Source organism: Pinus tabuliformis, chromosome X (genome assembly GCF_031772625.1).
Source record: "Pinus tabuliformis cultivar Carrire ecotype Pingquan chromosome X, CPIR1, whole genome shotgun sequence".
Lineage (NCBI taxonomy): Eukaryota > Viridiplantae > Streptophyta > Pinopsida > Pinales > Pinaceae > Pinus > Pinus tabuliformis.
In genome coordinates, this window is record NC_142308.1 from 754,921,672 (window position 1) to 754,949,638 (window position 27,967).

Genomic DNA, 27,967 nt, shown 5'->3' on the forward strand with positions numbered 1-27,967 from the left:
TGAAGGCCATTTTGGGGCAATGTATATGTATCATACCCGGTTGTTGATGAAATTTTTAGAAAACCAAACCCTCAATCTGCCCTACTTTTTATTAATGAGCTTGAAAAAGATGTGCACAACAATCCAAAATAATATAGAAGACATAGAGCCCCATTTGTATCATCATGGGCTTGTGAACATTCTAATTGAAGACCAATTGAAGAAAAATATGGACACCTGGGAACGGTTTTTGGTGAGAAACTACTTTCAAGAGCCACCCGAGGTACCTGAGAGTAGTAAAGCAAGAAGGAATAGGAGGAAAGAGACAAGTGCAATAATTCAAGACCCTCCTATTAGCAAAACCAAAGAAGTTGATCAAGAAGAGAGGCTGCAAAGAACCAAGGATAGAAACCAAAGAAAATCAAAAGGGAAATGAAACATAGAAGCTATTTATCAAACTTCAGAGCCTTCTCAAAAAGAATACCACCAAACACTGTCCAAAATATTAGTTTACCTTCGAGAACAAGCTGCTGCAGCCAAGGAGAAACGAAAGGAAAAATAGAGTAAGGAGGAAGATACTAGTCCACAGCATGTAAGAAGAAGCTCTAGGCTTAAAGGGAAATTAAAGACAGTAAAAACCAAAGGACCCCACTTTATTGATTTGGGGGAGGAAACACTAGGAAAGCCTCCAGCAACCTCTCCTGGCTGTAGCCCACACCATACTTCCATTTCACAGCTATATGTTGACATGTGTCCTTCTCGGCCAAAGTTTGAAATCAGTCCTTCTCAACAGGCTTTTGGGGTTAGCCCAAGGAAGGGTACACCCAAGGTAGACCCAAATCAGCAGGAGATGTATGATTATATAGAATCCTTAGAGAAGATAGCTGCAGGTCCAAGCACGTCATCCACTCAACCTCACACAGCACAAGAAGCTCTAGTCCAATCGTTGAAACAAGAAGTCTTTGAATTGGAGGTTTTAAATAGACATATTAAAAATGAAAATGAAGCATTAAAGGAGCAAAGCAGATTGGACAAGATCATTCATGACAACACTATGTTACATTTGGGATTGTGGCAGAAAAAGAACAAGAAATTGAAGAAGAAATGCAAGAGGTTGAATACAACACTTGTCAACCTCAAATTCAGATGCTTGATGAGGAAGCCCAGGATGGTAGTAGTACCAAGGAAGAGGAGAAGAGAGCTTGATGTATTGGCAGAAGTTTCAGAGCATATCGACTAAAGGGAGGATGATCAAAATTTTGGTTGCATGGGGACATGCAACGCCTTCACAGTGGGGGTATGTTGAGCCCCAAACTTGCATCTTTCCTATACAACCTTCTAGACTTTTTCCATTTACCTGGACCTCCTAAGCTGTCAACATCATTGCATATTGAGTTTAAAAGAGCACATAAAGCGTTTTTCTAACTATGTCTTGTATCTGTTGTTTGAATTAGATTTTTGCTCATAAGCTGCGGAATCTTGTCACTTTCCGTAGCTAGTTCAACTTTTCGCAGCCTTTTTGTTAAAGTCTATATTGCAGGTGTCTTCAGGCAAATCGAGCCACATGGGAAAGTTGGAAATGACGTGGACATGCACTAAGTCCTATTGGCTCAGTCGAATTCAATAGTGGAGGCCATAGCCAATGGTGGTCAAGCGGTGGTCAACAAAAGAGTCCTACGGTGACAAAACTCTATTTCTAAGCATGTGAAGACTTGCATGGCCATTCCTAGATTTCTAGGGAAATATCAACACCTGTGGACTGATCAATAAGCCAAATCCAACAACCACCCTCAATAGATTTAATCATCACGACAGCCATGATGCTAGATCCATGGAAATTGTCGTTCACGTGTCCTTTATCAACACAGTTTTTAGGAAATTAGATATGTAAACGTTTGTTATAAATAATGTGTTTCCATACGCATAGGAGTTAGTCTTGGTAATGTAATTTTGCTGTTAAGAAAGCTCACTGTGCCGTGACACTGTTTTGTTGTTATGACTGCGTTTTGAATACATGAGAAGATTATGTTTATAAGCACAATTCGTGGTTGATAGCTATTGCCCGAGGTTGTACAGAGGGCCCCTGCACACACCGAGGTTTTGTTTATTGCTGTATAGTTTCATGCTGTGTTTCCTTATGTTCATTATGCCATAGTTTTTCACGTTTATATAATGCATTTCTTATGGTATTAACATTTTACTTCTGCCCATAATTTTACATGGTTTATAATACTGTTAACTGATCAGTGTGTTTGTTCCAGATTACAGTAGGCAGCCCAGGCATTTGCATATAGTTTCCACAATGACTAATGACATGGAATCAGTCTTGTCTTTCTGTTGATTTATTTTTCTTAGTTTTTAATTCCAGCACTATTTTTTTTATTTCAGTTCTTTTCATTGGCTATATTAGTTAGATTAGATATTGAATTGCTCATGTCATTATCAGTTACCTCTAAAATCCATGGTGAGACTAATGGTGATGGATTGAAGTATGAGTGTGTAATTTGATATTAGTTTATCTTTTTGCAAGTTAGCTATTGAATTGATCACGTCATTATCAGTTACCTCTGAAAGCCATAGCAAGACTAATGGTGAGGGATTGAAGTATGAGTGTGTAATTTGATATTAGTTTATTTTTCTGCAAATTAAATATCAGATTGCTCAAGTTGTTTATGATTACCTCCGAAAGCCATAGCGAGACTAATGGTGAGGTGTCAGAATATGAGTTGATGTAATTTTATTTTAGCTCTACTTTACTTGCAAATTTTTGGGTTTCTTTGAGTACAGTTTCTTTTGTATTTAGATAGTAGCATGGATAACGGTTTCATGATCAATAGTTCACTGTTTGTTTGATTAGAATAGTGGCACATTTTCATTCTCTTTTAGAAATTAATTTCATCGTTGCATGTTTTAAAACCTTTTTGAAAAGTTTGAAGTTTTGGAAATCATTTTAAAGGACATCATTGCCTTGAACACTTAGATCCATACTTGTCTTTTAGAATTTCCATCTCACATTAGGAAATCAATGAAGATAAACCCAAAAGCAAAATAAAAAACCAAAAACAACAAAAGGTAAGAAATAGTTTATCTTGCACATATAGTGCGCCGCACTTCAACAGTTTACGACTCCCAGATTGACAATTAATATAGCAATTTAGGACACTCTAAATTGACCAAACAAGCAGATTTTCCCAACTCTTGCCCATAAATCATGTCTTAAATGCCTTCCACCCGCTCCATTTGGTCTCAAGTCGAGCATCCCATCATGAATAGTGACTCTAATGGTCACTTTCAGGCCAACCCACCCAGCAGTACAATGCCCCTTGTGCGGTCATGGACCTTGTGAGCCTTTGCTTTTGCGCACAACTCCCGAGCAGAGTAGTTTATAGTCCCACGCTTCCTTTCAACTACCTAGAGCACTAAGACTATACTTCCCTTGGATTTTTAGGTGGTCGCGCCACTTGTATAGGGTGTCATCCAGTCATATATCAATTTTCCTGGAAAATACCCACCTTTTATTGTTTACGGCGGCATCGCGCACTTTATCATCTGCAGCACGCCACCCTAGTTGATTCGCTTAGTAATGTGTGGTCCAAGCCAAGGCATCAGAATGATCAATTCGTGGTGATATTCCTCAAACTTGTTAGCTCGATCATGTGTACCCTGTCTTATCACCCTGGTCTTCTTATCAAGAAAATCTTCCTTTATTTCATCCTCCAACTTCTTGACTTCTGCTTCTACCAGAGCGCTTTTCTTCCTTAATCACACCCTTTCTTTCTCAAGTTCTTGGAGCCTAAAATTTCCCTGTTGGATTTCTTCTTCCAAGGTTCTGCGAACCATCATATCTATCGGTGTTGTCATGCACAGACTAGGTATTTCATGTGTTATGGGGCTTCCAGTGTTTGCTTCATAATCTAGCCTTGGCAATGCCTATGCCATCAAGTTCTTGCATGCTTTCCTATAAGCCCATAGAACCGCTGGTATGTGTAGGTCCGAGTCAGCCCACTTCGCATTGTGGACCTTGTTCAGTGCTTTGCATACTTTGTTAAAGGATTATGCATGGATAACCTTCTATGCACTTGGTTTTTCCATACTTTGTGGTTGCAACTAGAGGGGTCATTCGCGCCATTGCCTTGCCCGCACCTACTTATTGACAATGTCTCCTAAGGCGAAGACTGTGTGCATCTGTGTAGGTTTCGCACAATATGCTTGCATCCATCTAGATAGGTGGGTGCGCAGACCGTTTCATTTGACAATCTTGTCTTTCAATCGTATCTAAGGCTTCCCAAACCACATGCGCATTATCCTTCTGCATTTACACCAGTACTCAAAACTTCTTTGGTACGTACCCCACCACCTTGCGGGTGTAGCACGAAGTACCCACTTCAAAGCTCTGAAACATTGTTGTTCTGACACTTCACTTTCAAATCTGCTCAAAAGTCATCCACCTCACTTAACCCATCATACGTAGGCAGATCCCTCACCTCCATCGATACGCAGCACAACGATCTTGTCATCATGTTATAGTTTAGTTTGGTTACCCCAAGTAACCAGTTCTGCCATCATTCTATTTCCTCGTTTGAATCTGAAGTGTAGGAGATTTCGTGCTCCTATGAGATTCATCCATCCATGGTCAGATTCACCCAATATTTCTCTCACTTGGTTATCTTCTAGATGTAGTCCAAGTCATTGTCACTGTCGTAGTCGCACACTAGCTTTGTGTAGTGCGATCCTTCTGCAAGGTCCAAAGGTACAACTACGCACAGAGATTTTCTCTGAAAAATCATATTGCACTTCTTCAAATTTATCACCCCACTCATGCCAGTGGCCCAATCTATTCCTAATAATGCAGGGTAGGGATTGTTGTCATCAATAATCTCTATCACTTCAAAATCTGCTAACACGCTTGCTCCTTCGATATCCACTTTGATTCCCTGCAATCTCCCCATAGGTAGGATCTTTTGTTGGTTCACCATTCGCAGTTGGATAAGAGACCACTGCAGTGTAGGCCTTCCAATGCGCTCCCATATCTGCTTTAGCAGGACATTCACGTCTGATCCTAGATCCAAAATCACTTGATCCATCTCATATTCTAGAATCTATGCAACCAATCTCATCTCCCTTCCCATTCACGTTGTCTGCTTTCCAAGATTTTGGACTACGCGTTGTTCTCCTTGCACAGTCCCAGTGCATCTATTTATGAGTTCCTGCAGCCCCTTCATAGCGTTACTGTCATGCAACAGCTTCATGCATGATTCCAGGAATGTTGTGAGCATGGAAGGGTCCATTTCCAGCTCCAGTCTATCTTTGCTCCCTGAAGTGGAGGCATCAACGAAGCTCTTTTTGGCTTCCATGAAGGTTTCCTTAGCACCTTCAAAATCAAACTCTGGTTCCGTCATTGGAGCCTTGTGAACCCAAGTACTTTCTTTAGGCTGCTTGCATTTGTCATCCCTTGTCGAAATTCCACTTCGGAGCACAATATTTAAATTAGGGTCTTCCTCGCGCAACGCAAACCTCATCATTTGCAGGTTCTGAGTTGGGGGAGGTTGGAGTGCTCCGTTATCGTGCAACGTCGCTATCAGTGTGGGACAATCCTCCATCTCATGATCAAACAACATACAATACAAGCAAGATGGTCATGTTGGATTCATACAATTGTGGGCATAATGTCCTAGCCCTCCACAATTGTAACATATCAGCTGTCCGCGATCTCTTCCTGGTCCTCCTCCACCTCGGCCTTGTTCACGCCCCTAAAATCTGTTTTGCGCCATCCCTACATTCTGGTCAAGGGGTTGCATTTTGGTCTGAACTATATAGGTAGGAGTCCAATCCATCATTAGCTCATAACTCCTACAGGTGCGCTCATCATGTCCCACTGATCTATAGAAATTACAAAATAACTACTATGAGTTTTGTGTGTACATTTGCAATAAGTGGCAGTTATCTGTAGCATGTTTTCCTCCTATTTGACAAATCGCACACCATAATGCAGGTTCTGCGCTTTGTCCTACTTGTGCTTCTAGTCTTAATGGCATTGGTCCTCCTCCTGCGAGATAATTCGCAACCACCGGGAAGTGGTCCTTGTCATGTCCCCGACCCTTGCACTTTACGTACCATACCTCATCGCGCACTTTTGGGCGAGCTGTCCTGTCTTGTTTCAAACTCTGCATCTCAAGGCACAAGTTTTTCAACTGTGAATGAATCTGCTGAACTCCCAGGTTAGGATCTTGTATCAAGGTCTTGTGCAATCTCATTGCGACCTCCAAGGCCTCAGCCTGAGTTGTTAGCCTCTTTTGTGACAACTCATTCCTTAGATGTAGCATTAACGATGCTACAAACCATTCACAGTGTTTTCCTTCTATCAATGTCATATTAGCTTCATGAATTGTGCACTTCAGTCTATCATCCAACTCCCAAGGGGTCTTTCCTAGTAGCATTGTGATTTCCTTAAACCCAATGATCGACTGCGCCTCTAATTTTGGCCTGCAAATTTTTTTGTTTAGTGTAGTTTGGATATCTGCGATCCGCACATTTGGATTGTCATTGGAATGCTTAATGTACTAGGTCAACGATCAATCCTGCAGAGCGGTGAGCAATGTTGCCTTCTTTATATTATCATTCGTGACTCCCTACACTTCTCATACAGATTTTATCACGAACCAAAACTAGTACAAATCTTCATTCACTACTCCCTTGAACACTAGAAACTTTATCGCGCTCACCATATTGCTTCGCAGTGGTGGTGGAGGTGGTATGGGAGAAGATGGGGGTGAAGATGGTGAAACTGGTGGTGGTGTGGATTGGGGTGGTATGTGCAGAATTCTTTGCCTTATCAAATTGATTGCACTTCTTGGTGATACCTTTGTGAGCTCTTCTTCACCCCCTCACAGAGGTGAAATCAAGGGGCTAGTTTCTAGTTCTGTACTACCTTCGTTTGTATAGATTCTCCCACTTTGCATAGCCCCAAACATCAATTTATTTGCATAACCCATTTTTCACATAGTAGCATTTTAATCTAAGTGTTCAAAGATTTAACGTACTTACCTTGTGGATCTTTGAGGAAGCATCATTTTGCCTCACTATAGCTAACTGAAGTATCTACCGTGAACTCATTGATGAATAATCCTATGATTCGATCGAGCCAGTGATCAAAAACGCATGTGATATTATCCTTTTATGCTTCCAATCTACGCACCAATTCTGCAGTCCACACGATAGGTTTGTCGAGCTTACACCTTCCTTGACTATCTGCTAGCTTCGTGATCCACTCGTATAGCTCATTAGGGAAGGATGCGAAGAAAATTTCGTGGATCTCTGTATATAAGTAGCAGTCTAACTGCTCTTTCTTTGATAGTTGTCGATTCTTGTTTTCCTATGCCACGAACTCGTGAATCTTTCTATCCAACCAATCCTCAATTCTCTTCTTTGTCGGATTCCAGTGATACGACATCAGACATCTCTATGCAGATCCTGGTCCTCGCAACGGAACCATTTGTTGGCTTGTTGGGGCCTGACCCAGGTTCAGAGTTAATTAGCCAAACAAATCCTTGTACTACTGGCCGTTTCGGTAATAGTCCACGGAGCGCAGACTAAGGTCTCACCCAAACTAGTATTGGGGGGTGTTGGAACCAGGTTTCCACACCATTGAGATGTCTGAGAGGTTGAACTGGTCCAACTATTAGTCCCTTCGAGTAGGTTGCTTCACGCACTTCCCAGGCCTTCACACGCCCTGATATACTTACCTTCATGCAGTCCTAACCATGGCTTGTGGGGCTTCCACACTGCTGGAGCAGTTCTCTATGCTATTCCCTTAAGTCATACCTAAAATCTTACTTATCTTCCTATGCCAGTCAATTATCTTCGTGTAAAGGGATGTCTTACATTATATTTATTTATACAACACATTCATATGAGTTCGCGTAGAAAATAGATAGTACACTCAAAATTTATACCCAATCATACATTAAAATAGGAAAAGATACATAGAAAATGGTAAACTTCTCTTTATTAATTCTTTCAACAGTTACAGACTCAACATGTCATGCATACTCAGCTGTAGGGGTTCACGCACTCAGTTGCGGACTATTAGGCCTCTGCATAATCAGCTGCAGAGCCTTCTCCTACTCTATGACCCAAAGACACACTTTTCACTTTGACTCAATCTCTTAGACTCCTCATGCTTCCATTCTATTAGTTTTCTGCTATCTTCTATACTTAGAGCCTCACCCTATTTATACAATCCCATGGTCTGCAGACGATGGGTAGGTCTATCAAGCCGACATTACATTACAAAAATGAAGGTGGACAACCTTGTGACTCTATTATGACTTTTTCCTCCGTGCCCACAATTTGTGGAGATTTTACAAAGGACTTGGTCAAAACTTGGGCTTTAAGCCCCAAAACATGCCTTGGGGGGATTCCATGCCCAACAACAATGTGAGACACCATTGTTGAATGTGCCATCCAGACGTGTGAGCGAATAACCCATATGAAATTTGATCCGAGGGAATTTCATTCCTCCCATAGAAGCCTAAGAAGGCAACTTTGTGTCTTAACAAGGCTATTCCACCTTCACCATTGCATGTGAGTCCTGAAAAATCATCAATGAAATCCTTCGGTGCTTCAAAATCATGTGCATGAGAAAAGCATGTCAAAGTTGAGATTGTAATGTAATCCATGAATGATGTGTAGAGATTCAAAATAGACTTTGAAGGCTCAGCTTGTCATCTATCCCTCCTTCTAGCACCAGAAATGTTGACAGTTTCGGACCCGCCAACATGTCAAGGGATCTTCCTAGTAAGAAGTGCCATCTAGACCTCAAATGGTTTGGAGTAAGAGTTCTAGCAATGGGTTGTAATGTAGTGCCTTGACCATAGTAGTGTGCAAAGGTAAGTATGATAACTTTGGTCGGAAGCAAGTGTGTGACCTTGCAGGGAGTCAAGTGAGATGCATGGGGGTTCTAACGCCTAGAGGGGAAAAGGAAGTGTGCCCCTTAGAATCTTGTAATAGTACGCAGCCTAAAAGGAACACATGATTGGAATGACATCACAAGATAGAAGTGGAATAGTCCACAATCTAAATTGATGAGTTAATCCAACAAAACATCTCCAATAAGATTCATACAATTGCATACAAAATAGTTCATACAAAAATGCGTAAGTTAAATAACACACATTGCTAAAGAAACTAGAATAGTCCAACTATAATAAAAACATATGCATGAAAATGTGTTGGCTCAGTTATATTATTAAGTGAAATTTCCAGCCATACATACACCATTGACAACCATTAGCCCCAATAATGAAACATTACAGTCAACACCACCTACACCACCAAAGAGATGTACTCGCTCTACGTTGTGGAGAAGCCAAGGCCCATCACAATACTCTCCAAGCCTTCTCTAATAAATGCCTAGCCAAAATCTTGGCTCCCAAAAGCCTCTACTATGTGTTATGAGGTTCTATATATAACATAGGGTAGGGTGATCCTTGACATTCCCTTTTGACTCTTTGACTACCCTCATGACTCTTCAACTCCTTTACAAATAACTCTTTACATTAAATAGTGATTGTTCACATTCCACTAATGAAACTTGGAATTTCACTTACAATATATTTACAAATAATAATACAATTTTCACATGTACCCATGTGAGACAAAATAGGCTAGAGACAACCTACCAAGGCACAACACTATGACTCTGAAGTTTGGGGCAAGACCAGCTCGACAACCTCCACTTGATGATTTTTGGTCACGTATTGATGCCAAGCTTGGTACTATATTATGATGTCCCTAAACTGCTTGATGGTGTCTTCCTGATAGTGGGCTCTTGCCTCCATAGCTTCTGGCTACATGGTCTTGGAACTTGTGTCCATCTCGTCCTGAAGCATGTGCAGCATGGTACAGACCATGATAGGACCACCAGTGTGCTTCTGCATGTTTGGTACACTTAGCTCCAAGTCACCCCTGGTGGCCCCTCACCTTAGTTGCTTCATGTACTTGTCAACCTCTAACCAGAATTTATTCTTATGCTTAGCTTTAGTGAGGGAACCTGCATTTGTTCACTCTCTTCCTTAGCTGCTAGAATTTCCATCTCATCAACCTGTATTGGCATTGTTTGCTATGTCATTGTGCCTTGCCTTTGTTCTTCTTCATGTTTCTACTTCTTTTCTCATTCTTTCCTTCTCGACTCCCATTCTTCCTTCAGTTCTTGTTATGCTTGATACGATCTCAGTTCTACTACCTGCGAGCTCTGCTCTTTTCTCTTCCACTGCTATGTTGTCTACGTCCTTTGCTTCCTTTTTCTTATGTTGTTAAAGTTGCTTGCCTGAAGATTGAATGTGCTTTCTCTCTGTAGCTTTGTTCTCCCATTATTATGTCAGCAATTTCCTCTTTCCCTAACCTTGTAATAGATTGCTTCCTTGTGCCACTATTGTTAGTCCTACTTCCATGTTAGTGTTGATTCCTTTTCTATAAACAGTTGGGCATCTAAATATATTGGCAAGTAAATTGGTGCTTTCTCAACTCCTTCCCCAGTAATTATTTTAGTGGTATCTCTTGAAGCATCTCTCTTTAGTTCCATGGTACAATGACTGCTAGAGAGAGGTTCTTCATGAGTGTGGTACCTGTGGGACAGAAATGACACTCATGGAAAGCAAACATTAGCTCTTACAAATCTAACTTCATAGCATGATGAAGTAGGAACCAGGGCATCTGATGAGAGAAATTGTGCAATTGTCACTGGTAGGGGTCACTGACTGACTATGGGAACTGTGCACTACGCAATCCCAGCAGTCAGTGAGGAATATTGATGACTGGAACTGAACAATGTGCAGTTCAATCTCGATTAGGGTATGGGAGAGACTGTGCATTGCATAGTCTCAGTGACCAAGTTGGGAGACTGGGTCCTAGAACTTAACAGTCTGCAGTTGGAGCTAGCCTTGGGTAGGCTCTATGCAATTCCAGAAGCCAAGGCTGAGGTCTTGAGCTCCAGATTGCACAATGCATGTAGTGAAGTGTGAGATCTGGGTAGGAGGAGCCTAGATCTATCCATGGGGAGTGTGAAAACAAGTAGATTTGAAGGATGATGTAAGGATGAGTGTAGATCTGACTGAGTGTAGATATATGCATGTAAAAAAAGTGTATCAATGGGTCAAACTTAAGGAATAGGAGACATGTGAAAGGAGTTGTCACATGGCGACCCTTGGTGTAAAAATGGGAAAACCCATGTGATGCTTGGGGAAGGTAATCTATAACTTGAAACAACGCTTCTACAGGTTAAAATAAGTTAAAATGCTAGTGGTCATTCATAGAAACAAGTGAAACAACACTCTCACAAGTTGAACAACAAAAAGTGACAACAAAAGCAGCAAAAGACAAAAAAATAAAAACTCACCTTGAAAAGCAATGACAATGCTCTGAAGGCTCCTTGATCTCCTAGCAAAGCTAGAGCTTGATGACCAAATTTATAAGTGAGCTCTAGAGGCATCCATTACATAGAGTTATGAAACATGGAATTCATGATGTGTATGTTTGAGATTAAGGAAAATAGCAACACTTGGTAGAAACTTCTAAATATGGTAATGTGTCACCTTCGAGAAACTAGTAATAGATCCCTATGCCTCTTAGCTTCTTTCTTTTTGGAAAAACTACCATGCACTTCCTGGAAATATTGCACAGTTCTGGGAAGGAACAAGAAACTCTCTAGTTCATGAACTTAGCAGTTTCTGAGCACATTAGGTTTTGCGCAATTTCTGGGTTGAGTGGCTCTGGGCTACCTCTCTAGCTCTACTTAATTTCCCAACTGAAGGTAGGTTGTCAGCTAGCTTTGAAAAATTCTGGAGTTGAAGGCTCATTGGATTCCTCTCAGGCTCTTTGTATATTCCCAACTTAATACAAGCGTCCAACTGGGTCTGTGCAATTTTGGAGCCGAAGCTCATTGTTGGGTTGCACTACGCATTTCTTGAGCACAAGGATGGTTTCGCTCAAGGATTGCGCAGATCATCAAGGTAATGCTAGAATCGCTTTTCAAACAAGTCACGGGGTCATCTTGTGGTTGGATGGGAAAGCAAGTAAGAAAACACAAGTTGTAAAGAAAAATATAAAACTCAATGAAAGCACAAGTACCTGAGCAGTCTAAGACAAACTGTTGAGATTTAAGTAGGTAGGCTCCAAAACGAGGAGAAGCCAAAATTTTAAATGGTGTTTGTAGCCTTTACAAGAGAACCTTCATGTTTTTACCATAAATTCTCCTTAACAATTGCTCTTAATGAATCATTGTGTATAATCAAACATACCTTAAATCCACAAGGTAAATCCTCTTCACAAAAGGGTGCCTCAGATCTACAATAATGTCAGGACTAGACAAGATGCTTCAAGTTTGTATTATTGGAATAACCTTCAAATGATGCCTCTTGTTGACATTGAGAACAAAAAATACTTGAGAGTTCATTCCAATTCCCTTCATGAATTAAGAAAAAAATAATATGAGCTAGCACCTTGGATTAGAACCTTGATTACTCACAATAAATTTATGAAGGAACAAGTAGGTCACACAATTGTAATTGGCAACAATGGATGCAAGTCAACCTATTTGATGAAGAATTTTAGGAATAGGCTACTTCAAAAATTGTCACCAATTCTTCACCACAAGATCTATGCTTTGCAAGACAGAGTTACCACAATTTTTTTAAATTTCCATCTCAAATCATAATCAAACTATTATAGCTTTGGAAGAATAAAAATTTCACAGGTCTGTAATTGATTGCTTCATAAACAAATGAAACCCTTTACAAATAACTCCTACAACATTGACCTTCTTACAAAATATATATGGAAATACTAGGTTATGGTCATTTTTCATTAGTCCATGGTTAAAATCCTTAAGTGTCCATTCAAATGGGATCGACTTGCACAAATCAAACTCATAAATTTTCAATAATAGAGGGCCAAAAACTAGGGCTATATGTTTGATGTACGAGGGTTGAGACTAGGGCTAGATCATAGTATATGGAGGGTAAAAAGGGATATGAAGTGATGCTCAGAAATTCGTCCCATTTTAGAACATCAGAATCACCTACAGAACAATCAAAGCTCAACCATATCCATGCAATATATTCTAGATAGTACAAGTTTGTAGGCCTAAGAAACTCCAAAGAGTGTGTGATATGAAACACTATAAAGGACCTTCATAATCAACTTCAAATAGCTTTAATGGCCACTGATATTCCCAGTGAATCCCTTAGGAATAGACTAAAGAGAAACATATCCCACAAACCTTTTCAAATTAGCCTCCTCATTAGATCTTCAATGTTCCATGAGGCTAACTTCATTTTAGAGAGATCAACCAATTTTCTTTGGAGAGAAAATTCTCCTTGTATATATAGAGGTTTAAATTCCCTTTTGGGGGGTAGGCTGAATTCACATTGAGGAAATTATGAAATTCAAAAATTAAGTTTTTCTTGAGCCAAAAATTCGCATGAGATCGACTTACTTTTAGATGGAAATTTCAAATTTTATTAGATCCAAAACACATTTTTCCTGGATATAAAATTTATTTTTTTAAATCACTTCATGAAATTCTTTAGCCATAAAATATTTGATTTGATGAAACACCTTCTTGACTTCATGATTTGTTGGCTAATGACAAACTGCCACATTAGCTCCTTTTGGGGACATTAACCACAATAAGGGGCTTCATCTTTGAACAAGCTTATCTCCCAAACCGTGAGGACCCTCCTGATGTGCCACATACGGTCAGAATTGGCATGATGAGTAGAATACATTAAAGGTGACCTTGACCATAAATACCTTAAATTTCCTTGTCATTGTTAAATAATTCAAAATAATGGACAAAAAAGTAAGCTAATCATTGAATGAATCTACTAAACACAATGATATACATTTATACAATGTGTACGACCCTTGGTTTTCATATACCAAGTGGTCTCTTGGACTCCATTGAATCTTCACATTCCAAACCCAAAAACATTAGTGGATTAGGTATCCAACATTACCCCCTTAGTCTGAAGGGGTATATATGACTCCAGGAAGAGAGCTAAAATACAAAATTTCTATAATGCATAAAAACAATAGGCTAAATGTGCTCTCTGAAATGATGGTATAAGGTGGGAGAACTTGAGGTCTCAACCAAAGATGGTTTAAGGATGACCAACAACACTGGAATGCTTAATGAAATTCCTAGAACTCTTCCAAAACTAGCTATAAGTTGAAGCCTTCTGCTAGAGGAAATGCTTCTTAATGATTTTAAAAGGGATACCATTGAGGTATCAACCTAGAACTCTTCCAAATGTAGTTAGAAGTTAAAATATTCTACTAGAGGAACTATTATAAAAAGGGAGACCATTGAAGTCTCAACTTGCATTGGTTTAAGGAAGGCCACCAACCAAAGTGAATGCTCATGGGATTCTCTGGATACAACTCTAAATATGGGTATCACTAACTCTGGCTCTAAGCTCAGGAAAGAGTCTTAGGTTCTGACTCATGCTCACTTGACTTATCTTTGAAGCTTGTATATGACCATAAATTCCCCCCCTATTGGATACAAGGTGAGAATATGAAGAAAACTCAATTTCAAGACTTTTCAATACTTGAGATCCAAAATGGATTTTGGATAGACTTCTAAGTCTAAGTGTTCCTCATAGAGGAAAATGAAAGTCCAAGGATGCTCCTAGAAATAGTCCCATTGCATAGATATTTCCATTCTGGATCTATTGCAACTTGAATGGGCTAAAACGAACTTTGGACAAAGAAGTTATCACAAAACGAAGTTGCCCTTTTTCCTTTGAAGAAGAGGCAAAATCTTCTAAAAATGGAAAAAAAAACCTTATAAAGGGAAATCACATCGGAGAGGGTCCAAGAGTAGGACTTACAAGTGAGGCAGAAGAGATCCCTGATCAGCGATCTCTGACATATTGGGTCGGAGGTAGGCCTTCACCCAACGTCGGGACCCCAGGTAGGGCGATGATGCAATTGCCGATATTGGTGGATCGGTGTCGGCGATGCCATGAGATAAGGGAAGGACCCTAGGCTATGTGATGGAGGGATTGCGATCAGTCAATTGGTGGATCAACGATTGACACACCCTAAAGGGAAGGACCCTATGGCCAACACGACATGCGATTGCCGATATCAGCGTCAGTAGATCAAGTAATACAAAGGAGCGGGTGATCTGTGACATGAGATACACCTAGACCCAATAAGGGTTATGGGTTAGGTTTATTATTATTTGAAGTCCAGTTTCCTTGGATTTCTTTGTATTTCCCCATATATTGATATATGGCCACATGCAATGCGATAAAGCGATAAAACAACAGACCCGATAGGAATAATACATGCAACTTTATATTATTTGAGTTCCGTAATGAGTGGGATTTCGGGCGGGCCTCAAGCGGTAAGTGGTATTGGATGGGTTCCGCCCAATTCCATACACTAGCCGACACATGTCTTGGCATTGGAGAGAGAAAACCTCCTTTCCGGGCAGGTAAACTCCGTGTGCATAAGCCACTCGAAATGAATATCAACCATTGGATCAGAGATCACCTAGATCAATGGTGGGCTGGTGATAGCAACCAAAGGCGGATCCGAAAGGATTATAGGGCGGATTTGATAATTTTTGAAGTCCGATAGAAAGCGTTTTTGCATGTTTTTAGTGTATTCATCTGTCTAAATGGGGAAACATGTTCTTGGGTATTTTAATCGTGCCCGTGGTCCTTTCCGTTTGAAAAAACAGGTGGCCACCATGCCTGAAGGCGTTTCGACAATGATTGTTTAACACTGAGAGGGGATTTGAACGGACAAGGAGCAGAGAAGCCACAAAGCTGGGAAAATGCCTCAAAGGAGTAAGAAGGCCTAATTGACAAGGGGTTGGCACGAGCTGACGGTCACTGAAGGAGAGCTGTTAGCTGAAAGAGCAAACAACCAAAGAGCACGATTGACAGGTAGCAAATCTGCAAAAAGTTGCTGAAAGGTTGCTAAAGGTCACTGGGAGGTATAACGAACCATTGTTGCACCTAGAGGCCAAGAGAGAGAGCTCAGAGAAGCCAGATCCGAGAGCCAGAGCAAGAGTGCAAAGCCAAAAAGACGAGAGCTTCAGAGCTGGGGATGAGATGGTGTTCTAAGCCCAGTGTTTCTGTGTAAAATAGTGGAGTTGAGTGTGGAGCTTGTAAAAGAACTGATGCCATAATCCCATAGAGCCTAGTCGAGTTGACTAGAGCTCAAGGAGATGTAGCCCAAGAGTTTAGGGTGAACTCCAAATTAATATTGTTGTCCATGTGTTTGTTAATTGTTGCACTGTTACATGTATTTACATATCAGCACAAACAAATAGATTTTAAAGCATATAATCAGTTAAAATAAAAATAATCATACACCTTATTGTCAAGCACATTATTGGTTTTGCATTGGTTAGTCATAGTTGTCTTGGGAATAATTAAGCTTTGGAAGTGGGAGAGGTTCTTGTAATATCACAAGAAGCCTTTAGTGCTCCATTACCAGATTAGGTGGTATCGGAGCTAAGATTGATTAACCACACCTTCAAGAAGGTGATATCAAAGCTGATTATACCAGATCAGGCGGTATCATAGCCTGAGATTGATTAACCCCACCTTCAAAGAAGGTTATATTAGAACTGGTTATACCATGAAGCAGGTGCTATTAGATCAGAATGCTTAATTGACGGAGCAAAGATTGCTTGTCTGAAAGGTGTTTAAACATTTAGAGGTTTATTGTATGCTTGTTTGCAAACTTACTATTGTTTGAGTTTGCAGAGGTGAAGGGAAAGCTATTGATAGCTCAATCCAGGACGGACAAGAAGGAAGAAAGAGATGAAGGCATTCTTATTATCCCAAAGGACCTCAAAGCAATCCTTGAAGCAAAAGAGGTTTGTTGAAAAGGTTGCTTGAATAAAGCTCTTTGTTAATCTTGTTGAAGTTCTTTTGTTCATTGGCATAATGACTACTTCTACAAGTTAGTCCTCAAATTGTTCTTTCCTCACAAGATCCTTTGATGAAGATATGAAGCAAGACTTGTTCACCATGATGGATATCATGAGGGAAATGTATGAGGATGGAAGGAAGAGCAACATACTTAGAGAGCAGTTGAATTCCATGGAGGAAGAGAAGCAAATGCTTTCTGACAAATTGCAGGAAATGGAGAGAAAACTTCATATTGCAAATATGAACTTGAAAAGGATGCATGAGTTGGAGTCATAGCTCTTTGTTGCCAAAGAATCCTTGGTCAAATACCAACTTGAAGAAGAGGTAAACCATTCTAGTTTGTCTTCAAATTCTTCTAGGAATTCTTATATTGGTTCTTTTAAAAAACATACTAGAGGCATAGGTTCCAAGCTAATGTCCAAGATGGGCTATGAAAGAAAAGGCTTGGGTAAACATGCACAAGGTATTGTTGAACCAATAATAGTTGAGGAAAGGCCCAAGTATTTTGGTCTTGGTTATGGAGAGTCTTATGGAGAAAGTTCCAAAGCTACCATGAAGGCCATTGAAATAGCTCCAAGAAGGAGTTGCATTGTAGGTCTTCTACCTCAAGAGTGTGAAGATTGTATTCAGGAGGATTGCAATAACTTGAAGCATCATTTGCAGGATGCAAGTGTTCAGAAGCACACACTTGAACCAGGGAGTTTTGAAAACCCTGATAGCCTTGAAGAGATTGATGGTGTTCCAAAGGGAGTGACTTCTTCATTTGCTTCACCTCCTCATGAAGGAAATAAAGGTGAAAGAGAAAGTTATAAATCTAGTTCTAATCATCTTCCTTTTGATTTTGCAAAGCATGACAAATTTCCACATAGATATGCGAAAAGAAATGCATGTTCCTTTTTTGGTTTGGATAACCATCATGTTTCTAGATGTTGGAAGAGAATGGCCACATACAGGAAACTTTTGAAGGAAAAGAAGCAAGAAGCCAAAGGTCCACTAGACAAGGCAAATCATGTTGTCAAGAGGAGGCACATGTGTTGCACTTACTGTCATAAGCAAGGACATCTTGCTGAAAAGTGTTGGACTCTGAATCCAGCAATGCTTCCAAAAAGTTGAAGAAAGTGGAAGGAGAAGATGGCAGAAATGGAAAGGAAGATTCCTTGAGTGATGTGTCCCAGGATGATTCACATGTTGATGCTGATGTGTAGACAAAGGAAGAACCTTTGAAATGGATTGGTAAGAAATGCCTAGAGCTCTTATCCAATTAAGATTGCATGTCTATTGACGCATCTATTTTCATTTCTTTCTTAATGCAATGCAAGTTGCAGGTTTCTACCAAGAAGGTGAATGGGAAAGTTGAGTAGGAGGCTCACTTTGTTGCTGTAACATTATATTTCATTTCAGCTTCAAAAGTACAATGTGCTTAAGTGAAAGTTTAAGGATGAAATCCATGCATGAGCATGAGATGCATGACCACAAGGATGTTGATGTTTTCCTTGTATTTGAACATGTATGTGTAATTAACTTGAAGGGCTGATTGCTTTAAATATGCATGTAATATTGACTTGAGAAAAGTTGATTTGGTCTCCAAGATGGAGATAATGATGAAGTGTTTCATATTTTTAAAAAGAATCCTAATGGTCTTATTCTACATGCTTGACTTGAAGGGTCGTTTGTTTTAAAGGCATGTTTTGTGGGCTTGTTATATAGTCCATCATTTGTATGCAGATGTAAGACATGGAGGTGTTCACAAGATGTGGAATCTATTTCTTTTGTGAAGCAAGGGTTTAGTCCATCCAGTTTTTTTCTATGCTTCTGTTGTTGTTAATAGTTGTTGTTGACAACCTTTCAAACAGGTACAAATGAAAGTTTTTGTGAAGAAGATGTAATTAACAATTTTTTGAGCCACCTTGGATCAATGATCAAGGTAGAGAAGTTCAAACTACCTTCTATGACCATCTCAGCAAGAGTTCTGCAAGAAGGAAAGGAGGAAGGTAGTTCTTCCCAGGAGGACTAGCACATTTAGGAAGGAAGGTGGTCAAAGTCTTTGGTTCAGAGGCACTATGCAAGGCAAGTGTGTGGAGGCTGAAAGAAGAGGGTGTTGTTACTCCCATTTACTATTCAGATCAGTATACCAGTCTTTTGGAGACCAAAAGTTCTTTAGTGGAAAGGAGTGATCCAAAATAGATTTTGTATAGACTTCTAAGTCTAAGTGTTCCTCACAGAGGAAAATGAAAGTTCAAGGATGCTCCTAGAAATAGTCCCATGGAGTAGATATTTCCATTCTAGATCTACTGCAACTTGAATGGGCTAAAATAGACTTCGGACGAAGAAGTTATCATAGAAATAAGTTTCCCTTTATCCTTTGAAAAAGAGGCAAAATCTTCTAAAAATGGCAAAAAACCTTATAAAGGGAAATTGCATCAGAGAGCGTCCAAGAGGAGGACTTAAAGAGGAGGTAGAAGAGACCCTCGATCACCGATCTCTGACATATCGGGTTGGAGGTAAGCCTTTGTTCGACTTCGAGACCCCAGGCAGGGCAATGATGCGATTACCGATATCGGCAGATTGGCGTCGACGATGCCATGAGATAAGGGAAGGACCCCGGGCTATGTGATGGAGCGATTGTGATTAGCCACTCTGTGGATCAAAAATTGTCACACCCTAAAGGGAAGGACCCCCAGGCCAATGCGACATGCGATTGTTGATATCAGCATCGGCAGATCGAGCAATACAAAGGAGCGGGTGATCTACAACATGGAATATAGCCAGACCCGATAAGGATTATGGGTCGGGTTTAATATTATTTAAAGTCTAGTTTTCTTGGATTTCTTTGTGTTTCCCCATATATTGATATATGGACACATGCAATGTGATAAAACGATAATGCGATAAAACAACAGACCTGATAAGAATAATACATGAAACTTTATATTATTTGAGTTCCGTAATGAGCAGGATTTCGGGCGGGCCTCAAGTGGTAAGTGGTATTGGACAGGCTCTGCCTGATCCCATACACTAGCCGACAGGTGGCTTGGCGCTGGAGAAAGAAAACTGTCTTTTTGGGTAGGTAACCATCGTGCACATAAGCCGCCCGAAATGAATATCAACCATTGGATCAGAGATCACCCAGATCAATGGTGGGCTAGAAATAATGACCAAAGGTGGATCCAAAAGGATTATAGGGCAGATTTAATGATTTTTGAAGTTTGATAGAAAGATTTTTTGCGTGTTTTTAGTGTATTCCTCTATGTAAATGGGGAAACGTGTTCCCAGGTATTTTAACCACACCTGTGGTCCTTTCCTTTTGAAAAAACAGGTGGCCACCATGCCTAAAGGTGTTTTGACAATGATTGTTTAACGCTCATATGGGATTTGAACGGACAAGGAGCAGAGAAGCCATAGAGCTGGGAAAATTCCTCAAAGGAGCAAGAAGGCCCAATTGACAGGGGGTTGGCGAGAGCTAAAGGTCACTGAAGGAGAGTTGTTATCTGAAAGAGCAAAAAGCTAGAGAGCACAATTGACAGGCAACAAAGCTACAAAAGGTCGTTGGAAGGTTGCTAAAGGTCGTTGGGAGGTCTAGTGAACCATTGATGCATGCAGAGGCTGAGACAGAGAGCTCGGAGAAGCTAGAGCCGAGAGCTAAAGCGAGAGTGCAGAGCCAAAAAGCCGAGAGCTTCAGAGCCAGGGATGAGATGGTGTTCTAAGCCCATTTTTTCTGTGTAAAACAATGGAGTTGAGTGTGGAGCTTGTAAAAGAACCAATGCCATAATCCCAGAGAGCCTACTCGAGTTGAATAGAGCTCAAGGTTACGTAGCCCGAGAGTTTTGGGTGAACTCCAAATTAATATTGATGTCCATGTGTTTGTTAATTGCTGCACTGTTGCACTGTTAAATGTATTTACATGTCAACACAAACAAACATATTTTAAAGCATATAATCAGTTAAAATAAACATAAGCATACACCTTAATTTCAAGCACATTATTAGTTCTGCATTGGTTAATCATAGTTGTCTTGGGAATAATTCAGCTTTGGAAGTGGGAGAGATTCTTGTAATCTCACAAGAAGCCTTTAGTGCCCCATTTTTAGATCATTGAGAACAAATGTTGTGGTAGGACCAAAATATCTTCTTGGATATTTAAGCCCATTGCCAAGAATTAATCCATCCAATGTGAATATTCGTTCTTGTAGGAGGAGTATTTATGAAGCAATTGTTTGAATGATGAGTGTGCTAACTGTAATGCACTGACGACATTTGACAATATGTGGTTGTGGAGCAGGTGAAGATGAGTTGTCTTGAAAAAATATAACACACTGAAATTTAATGGTATTTGAATAATATGGAATATGAAAGGACACATCCTTCTCATATCCAAGACTGATTTTATGCTTGTTGGTGACAAGCTCATCCCAAGATTTAATGATGGGCTTGGGAAGTGTAGGATGAGTTTCTGCATCTGCATGTAAATATGCTCCTGAAATGGGCACATGATGGGAATCAACCTTAACGTCATTGATTTTATCAATCTCTGACTATTGATGGGATCCAACTTCAGACTCAAATAAGGGATTTTTATAAATAAAAACAAGTTCAAAATGATGACTACATTGTTGTAGCTCCTCTTTCTATAGCTAAGATTCAAGTTGCATAAAATCAAATTTCTCTTATGCAGTTTGCAGATAGGTATGAATGTCAAAGAGAGTTTCCTTGTTCACCTTTACCATACCATAAACAATGGAATGTATTAGGGTATTTAGTGACCCTAATAATTCATTGATTTTGACCATTTTCATTGGAAAAATTAGGCAAATATCATAAGTATTGCTCTGAAGAATGAATAAATTATAGTTATCAATTCTGGGAACTAGACCTAAATCTCACAACGCATTGCAGTACATACATGAAAGGAACCCTCGCACAAACAATGGAACTCATATTTTTTCTCTCCAATCATGCAATATAGTGTAGAGAGATATGCGAACCAACATGAACCAACAACTTATTGTATATCAGCAACAATGTAGCAATGAACTTCACCACAGTACACAACGTATGCAACTCAATACATAAACATTACATGGTATATAAATGAAACGTTTAGCATATAATAAGAACCAACATAGGTTAGACCAATGCACATTACAATATTGTATGCACATATGAAATTCAATATCGAACTTCAATGCACATATAAACCAACGAACATAATGAATCATTGTTGGACTGTATGAAATCAACAAATGCACGAAATTGAAAAGGAACGGTCAACCATTACTTCGTACATAGTCATATGGAAACATTTAGCCATGCACCAACATTCAATCATATGGAAACACTCAACACAGAGAATGGAGCAAGGTAACATGTGCATATATGAATATATCTCACTGCATATAACTCTAAATATTGATATAAGTAATACGCACAAAACAAAACAATAGAATGACCCTACTACTCAATGCAGTCACTGTGATTCAACACATATGGATCAATACAAATACTAAGATTTAATTAATGCACATAAACTCGAAACTCATGTCATTCCAATGTAAAGAGAATGGATATTGAATGAACTACATGCTTTAATGTAGATGGATATATACCAATATACACTGTGTATTACTGCTTAAATGCAATACCATTCATCACTGAGAATAGAGAGGGATTCACATGTTTCTTCAATGTTTGTGTTCCTTTCAATACAATACAAGGACCAATTGAAACATCAAATTATTTTATATACTTTCACTAGGATAGAAGTCATCATGAAGTACCACAAACAGAGATATGCCACAACCAGTCCACCTGAATTCCTTGAGGGCTCGAATCGAGAATCACGTAAAGACTACATGAATTTGCAGCACAAGCACACCCACAAGGATCCCTTCACAAAATATACAAGAACATATGTTAGAATCTTGTAGAATAGGATATTTTATTCTCTGCAAGTATCCTCATAAGAATTTGTTTGAACAAGAGGTGAGTTCAAGCAATTATTTGAATGTTTTAGGGTATGCAAAGAAAATGAGAGGTCATGTTAACAATGGGACACAACAAGGATACCAAATGGACCATTCAAAGGATGCAAAGATTGTGCAACGATTGATGTACATAGAGATGTGGGTATGTAGGCTTGGATATAATGTTAAGGAGTTAACAGTATGATAAATGCATAGATATTTAGGTGTTAGAGTGTTGGTAGAGATGATAGAGCATTAGGTGCGTAGGTTTAAGTAGAGGAATAAAAATATCTAACAAGTCAATAATCTAGTCACATCAAGAGATGTAATATTTATTTGGTGTAGCTCTTTAGGATCATGTGTATGAAAATGAGGCTAGGAATGGGATATTAAATATCATGCATAGAAATTAAGTGTTAGGGATGGAAGGACAATGGCTAAAATTAGAGTAGGGTCAGAATTCATCCGCTCTGATACCATGTTAAATAACACAAAATAATGAATATAAAAAGTAAGATGATTGTTGAATGCATAAACTACTCATAATGATATACATTTATACAATGTGTATGACCCTTGGTTTTCATATACCAAGTGGTCTCTTGGATTCCAATTACTCCACACGTTCCACACCCAAAAACCTTAGTGGATTAGGTGTCCAACAGTCATATTTTTCATCAAAGGCGGGGCATCTTCTGGTGTTTCTTGTATTGACATCAATGACAACCATATTTCAACAATATCCCCCTTTGTCATTAATCACACCACATGTACTCCCCATGTGATAATTTCCTCCCCTAACTCCATGCCTTTGATCTTCCTCACCTATTTTCTCTCCCCCTTTGACATCAATGGCAAAGAGTGACTCCCCTTGATAAGATACATGCTTCGTTGTTCTTGTAACATACCTTTTCTCTCCTTGTCTTCTTGGCTATATGGAAATAATATCAATGTGAACTTGGTAGAATCCCAATCTTCTCCCAAACATACTTGAAAGTTTCATGTGGTAGAGGTTTGGTGAAGATGTCAGTTATTTTCTCCATTTTCCTAATGTATTCCACCTTTTTGTTCTTTTATGCAACTTTTTCTTAAGAAAAATGTTATTTGATAGGTGATCCGGATTTAAACAGGAACGCAATAGATTACAGAGATAACCATAAATACAGAGATGCAATAACCATAAACACAGAGATGCAGCGGAAATAATGCTTCATTTCATTACTGTAAAATACTGAAATATGCTTACAACCAGAAATGGAAATAAACCAGCTAGGGCGATGGTAGCTTATCTCTGAGAAGAGATGTGCGGCTACATGCCTCTGAACTGTTCTAAAAACTGTGTTACAATGAGGCTCGAAGGCCTATTTATTGTTGAGAAACAATGGAAAACCCTTCACATCCCAAAACCTAACCCTAGAAGATGAAACGCCAAATTGTGGGCCTCGTTTGGGTAAATTGGTACATCAATTTCCCGGGGTCGTAACTTTGGCATACGATCTCCGTTTGACGCGTACGATAGCTCGTTAGAAAGATCTATCTGAGTACTACCACTTTGGGAGGCAACATGGGTCCATGGACCCATGTTGCCCCAGATTCCCAAAAAAACGTCATTTAGGGCCTCAAAACGGCTCCGGAAGTTCAGGACCCGAAAAACTGCTAAAAATAGTAAACTGTGCTACAATTTAGGAAACTGAAAAAGTTGAAGGAGACAGTTGTGGGGGTCCAAATGGGATAGGTGGGTGGCCACCAACATCCACCTGGATCATTCCTCCCCCCTTAAGAAGCAATGGTCCCCATTGCGTTGAGTTCCTCCATCTGCTGAACTTGTCCTGCAATCTCTGATGTGTCCAGTGATGGTGGGAAGCATGGTCGACGATGGTCCACATTGAACATTTGGTGCAAGCGAAGGAATGGAGGAATGATGTGCTCCAAAGCATTGTTCCCCATAGCCTTGGTACTGCTGTAAGGACCATGTCGGAGTGGTCTAAGCTTCTGATGGGTTCTGGTAAGGCATTCTTTCTGTCGATGCAACCAAACTTTGTTGCCCACCTGAAGCTTGTGTGGTACCCCTGTGGGTGAGGAGAAGTTGTTCCTGTGTTCTGTCATGATTGTATCCCTTTGTTGTTGCTGCTGCGTGGAGGAACCCTTTGCAGGGGTCATGGATGTAGCAACAATCTTTCCCTTACTTTGGGAGTGGACCAGACAGATGAATTTCCTAGTCTGTGATATGAGCTTGCTGCCTTTCTTGGTAGTGATCAAGGATGTGGCAGTAGGTGGGGCTACCTCTGGTATCCTGTATAATGAATTATTCAAAGAAATAATGATAGCACGAGGCCTGGACTCATACACAGCATGTCGCCTCCACAAGTATGGCTGGCCTAATAATACATCACAAACATCCAGAGGTGTAACATCACACAATACCTCGTCTGTGAAGGGCTTGATGCTGTAGGGAAGGCGGCACTGCTGGCGAACTTTGAGATCTCGTCCTTCATGAAGCCACCCGATACTATACGGCTGTGGGTGTGGTGTAGTTGGTAGGCCCAACCGCTTCACAACCTCTACTGAAACAAGGTTCTTTTGGCTACCACTGTCGACAATGAATTGTAGCGGCGAACCCTTCACCCACATCTGTGAGTGGAAAAGACGCTCCCCTTCCTCTGGATTTTCGGGCTCATCTTTCTGGATCTTGGCAGTGGCAACAGTGGCGCTGGGATCCGCATCAATGATCTGCTTCCCTTTGCCATTCCCCTTGTCGGGTTCTGGCTCAGGGTCGGAACATGCATCTGATTCGGAAGCCTTCAACTCAGCCACTAGTGACTGCTTGGTCCGACACTCACTTGTGTTATGAGTGGGACTCTTGTGGAACTCACACCACTTTCCTGTGTCCTTCTTTGGCTTCGTGGTGTTGTTCTTTTCTTGCGGCTTCGATGGGTTGTCTTGGGTCACCCTGCCTTGGATTTGTCCTTTGGGCTTCGGATTTGCAGATCCAAAGTCTCGCTTCTTTTGTTTGAACTTTTGCTCGATTTTGACAGCATATCGGTATGCTGTGCCGAGTGAGGAGATGTTCAAGAACCCCATCTCTTCCTGGATGTATTTGTGTAGGCAGCCGTGGTATTTGAGTACCAGATGCAGCTCAGAATCTTTGATACCCAATTGTGTGTGAAGGGTATGAAAAATGTTTGTGAACTCCGGCACACCTTGGTCTCGTCCCTGCCGCAGTGTGGTCCATTTGATGTATTTGTCCTCATACCTTCTGACAGGGTAGTATTGCTCCTTGATGGCATCTCGGAAGTCATTCCAAGTGGGTGCAGCTGAAAATAGTGAGCCTGTACTTTCATCCTTCTGCTCGCAGTAGGTTTCCCAGCAGTCCTTGACGTGGGGGGCTGCTTTGAGAAGAGCGAAAACAATCTTTTCCCGACTTGAGAATTCATGAACAGAAAAATACCCATCTAGCAGATTTAACCATTTATCTACGGCATCTGCATCTATTTGACCCTCAAAGATGGGGATTTCAAAATTAACTTGTACCTTGAAGGGTGTGGCATTTCCAGAGTCGCTGTTGGAAGCCGATGCGTCGCCTCTGGGTAGCCGCTGAAGGATCTGCGCAAAGTTATCCATCATCGCGTTCCTTTGCCGCTCGAGCGCTTCTTCGAGCAATATTTTGATAGGATCTCCTGCCCCCTCGTCTTTCTTCTCATCCGCCATGGGAGGCCGTCGGGATTTGCGAGGCTGGTCTTGCAAAGGTTCGACCAGTTCAAGCCCTAACTCCTTATATCCCGACCTCGTTGGGGACATGCAAAGAAAAACATAGAAGAAAAGCAGACCGCTCTGATACCACTGATCCGGATTTAAACAGGAACGCAATAGATTACAGAGATAACCATAAATACAGAGATGCAATAACCATAAACACAGAGATGCAGCGAAAATAATGCTTCATTTCATTACTGTAAAATACTGAAATATGCTTACAACCAGAAATGGAAATAAACCAGCTAGGGCGATGGTAGCTTATCTCTGAGAAGAGATGTGCGGCTACATGCCTCTGAACTATTCTAAAAACTGTGTTACAATGAGGCTCGAAGGCCTATTTATTGTTGAGAAACAATGGAAAACCCTTCACATGCCAAAACCTAACCGTAGAAGATGAAACACCAAATTGTGGGCCCCATTTGGGTAAATTGGTACATCAATTTCCCGGGGTCGTAACTTTGGCATACGATCTCCGTTTGACACGTACGATAGCTCGTTAGAAAGATCTATCCGAGTACTACCACTTTGGGAGGCAACATCGGTCCATGGACCGATGTTTCCCCAGATTCCCAAAAAAACGTCGTTTAGGGCCTCAAAACGGCTCCGGAAGTTCAGGACCCGAAAAACTGCTAAAAATAGTAAACTGTGCTACAATTTAGGAAACTGAAAAAGCTGAAGGAGACAGTTGTGGGGGTCCAAATGGGATAGGTGGGTGGCCACCAACATCCACCTGGATCAATAGGAATGTGTTTTTTTTTGAATGAATGATAGTATTCTCGGAGATACTTATGGCACTAGTGTTGTCACAAAACATCAAAATGGGCTAATTGAAATCACGGGGGCTTCACTCAATGAACCTCTAACATATCGCATGTGTTCATGGCATATTAAACAATACCCTTAATTTGACTACATATTGGAAAATACCTCTAAAAATCACATTATTTAACCCCCTATCAATACAAACCCAATACACCTTCCCAATTTAAAATACCCCTCATTTCACTAGATATTGTAAGTATCCATTTTTTCATTAACATTTTTTATACCCCTTTATATTTTTTCATTAACTTTGAGCTCCACTTTTTATACTTGTTAATATAAAAACCCTTCACCCCCTATATATCCCCTAATATATTATGGCATTTTTCCCTCAATATATATCCCCCAATATGAACCCACGTGGTATGGTATTGGTCTCCCAGTGAAGCCCCCATGATTGAACTTCACCTATAGATCTTGCAAAATTTGTTTCATCTAGAGGAATTAAGAACAACATGTCATTTTCTTTTATGTATTCTACTTCTACTATGGATA